The sequence below is a fragment of the Bubalus kerabau genome, chromosome 10 (assembly GCF_029407905.1).
Source record: "Bubalus kerabau isolate K-KA32 ecotype Philippines breed swamp buffalo chromosome 10, PCC_UOA_SB_1v2, whole genome shotgun sequence".
Classification (NCBI taxonomy): Eukaryota; Metazoa; Chordata; class Mammalia; order Artiodactyla; family Bovidae; genus Bubalus; species Bubalus kerabau.
Genome location: NC_073633.1, coordinates 104078860 through 104081802, shown reverse-complemented (window position 1 = coordinate 104081802; position 2943 = coordinate 104078860). Strand labels below are relative to the sequence as shown.

At 39.3% G+C, this 2943-nt stretch overlaps 1 non-coding gene across 1 annotated transcript; it reads right to left on the bottom strand.

The window, feature by feature from the left end:
• Positions 1-687: 687 nt before the first annotated feature.
• Positions 688-759, bottom strand: TRNAC-ACA (transfer RNA cysteine (anticodon ACA)). The gene has a single exon. It is a non-coding gene; the product is annotated as a tRNA-Cys (tRNA).
• Between the last annotated feature and the right edge of the window lie 2184 nt (positions 760-2943).

Genomic DNA, 2943 nt, shown 5'->3' with positions numbered 1-2943 from the left:
ATTCTAAGAATATAAGAGTGCAATCCCCTACTCTATCTTGCTTAGCATCTTCTTATACTGTATAGATGTTCAACGGGAGACCTACTCATACCATGTTGCTCTAAAAATTATGCACTTTCTATAATGAAACTTCCTGTAGAATTTATTGCCACTGACTGAGTTCCATGTAAAGATTGTGTAGCTTTGATTCAGACAAGACCTGAGCCTGAAAAACCTCTGCTCACTAGTCCTGACATCTTGACAATGATGTCCATTTCCATGCTCATGAGCATCTGAAATCTTTTCTAAATTGGGGTGGATACCCAATTCTTAAGAGTCTATGTGGGAGGCATGAAGCTTCTTTCTATTGGAGAGCTGAAGAAGAGCTAATACTCTCTTTCTCCTTATTCTGGGCCAACAACCCATGGATTATCAAACACTCTCACCTATCATTCTGGATTCTCAGTGGGTGCCAATGAGATGAAGGAACAGTTGGTGATGAATTCATTGCATAGTGTTCAGGGGCAGCTGGGGTGATTGTCCAGAGCTTAGGGGCATGAAAGTGAAAGAAGAGAAAGAAAGTGAAGTTGCTCAATTGTGTCCGACTCTTTGAGATCCCATGGACTGTAGTCTACTAGACTCCTCTGTCCATGGGATTTTCTAGGCAAGAGTACTGGAGCGGGTTGCCATTTCCTTCTCCAGGAGATCTTTCCAACCCAGGGATTGAACCTGGGTCTCCTGCATTGTAGGCAGATGCTTTACCATCTGAGCCACCAGGGAAGTTTGGAAATGTCTCTAGGGGCCTGAGTGTTGAGCAAAGGGGCATGCTTACCCTGTGGGGTAAACTTTGCTTTGGGTCTTACATCTAGACTTTTTTGATTTCCATCCACTTTTTAGAGTAAGTTCTCCCAACTTTCTTGTCAACTGCTTTGCTGTTTAAGTTAACAGATTTGGCTTCCTGGGCTGGCACTGACAAACATGCCTGCATATCCATTTAGTAAAATGAGATGATCACGTCTACCTCCTTTCCATCTAAATGAAATACTATTTATAAAATACCTAGCAGGAACCTGCATCACAACAACAAATCGGTTTTGTTATTATTTGCCAGTTTTCATGTCCTTATTCACAATAGCTACCTTCTAAGCATCAACCTGCTCCTTTAGGAGTTGGCAGATAATTTTCCTTATTGTTTAATCATTTCCTTATAATGCTTCCCCCAGCCCTGCTCATGTTTGGCTCGAGCCACCTTGTTTTATGGGAGCTGTTTGGCTGCACTCACTGCTGGCCAAACACATTTCCTTAGCCCGGTTGAGCCCTGGAGCTTCTCTTCATGGCAATGTTGTCACGGTTCTGGCCATGAATATTCATCGTAGCCTAGTAGCGATGCTAATGAAACAATGAGATCTGCACTACGTGTGACTATTGCAGGAAGTCAGATCAAGGAATTCCCCAAACCCTCATCTGACAGTTACCACCTTCCTGCCAATGTTCACGCTACTTTCTCTGTGCCCCTCAGAGACCATGAGGCGTTCTCTACTTTACATTCTAGTTATTTGAAATTATTTGTTAATCTTTTTTTAATTGAACTCTAATCTCTTTAGGGTTGAATCTTTAGCTGTATCACATTGTAATACGTATAGTGCTTATAATCAATGATATATTTGCTTGGCTGACTATGTTAATAATTACTTACAAATTAATGTGATTGGAAATTACAGAGGATTATGTTGAAATATTGCTGCAATGCTCAGAATATTTCCTATTTTTCCCCTTAATATTATATTGGTCAGAAATCTGAATATGTCTCTTTGTGGCCAATAAAAAGAAAATTTAAAGGAAATATTCAAATTCCTAGAAAAATGTATCATATGAAAATTGAATCAAGTAAAACAAAAAGAATGCCTGGATTCTGGACCTAATCTATGAAGAATAGGCTATATAATAAAACCAATTAAAGTGCTTAAAGAACAAAATATGTGTATTTGCAGCAAATTAACTGCAAAAGGTAAAAATGACAAATGAGAGCTTTATCATGATCATGTGTAAACATGGACTGATAAAATGTATTAATAATTGTCCTTTCTCCCTCAATAACTTCATAGATTTCATTCAATTTCCATAGAAATCAATCATGGTTTTGAGGATAATCTGAATATAAAAGATATTGAAAAGAACAAACCGCAACAATCAGTTCAGTTCAGTCGCTCAATTGTGTCCAACTCTTTGTGACCCAATGGACTGCAGCACGCCAGGTTTCTCTGTCAGTCACCAACTCCCAGAGCTTATTCAAACTCATGTCCACTGAGTCGGTGATGTCATCCACCATCTCATCCTTTGTCGTCCCCTTCTCCTCCTGCCTTCAATCTTGCCCAGCATCGTGTCTTCTCCAAAGAGTCAGTTCTTTGCATCAGGTGGCCAAAGTATCAGAGCTTCAGCTTCAGCATCATTCCTTCCAATGAATATTCAGGACTGATTTACTTTAGGATGGACTGGCTACATCTCCTTGCAGTCCAAGGGACTCTCAAGAGTCTTCTCTAACACCACAGTTCAAAAGCATCAATTCTTTGGCAATCAGCTTTCTTTATAGTCCAACTCTCACATCCATACATGACTACTGGAAAAACCATACCTTTGACTAGATGGACCTTTGTTAGCAAAGTAATGTCTCTGCTTTTTAATGTGCTGTCTATGTTTTTCATGGCTTTTCTTCCAAGGAGCAAGCATCTTTTAATTTCATGGCTACAGTCACCATCAGTTGTGATTTTGGAGCCCAAGAAAATAAAGTCTGTCACTGTTTCCATTGTTAGGTTGCATATAATATGGTACCAGTATTATGTCTCAAAACAAGCCCATCATGAGATATATATGGAAATACTGTGAACATAAAACAAGTGAATAGCAGATTCTTGTTAAGTTTTTTCTCCTCAGGAAAATGAAAAGTGGTGGGATATGAATGTAGCA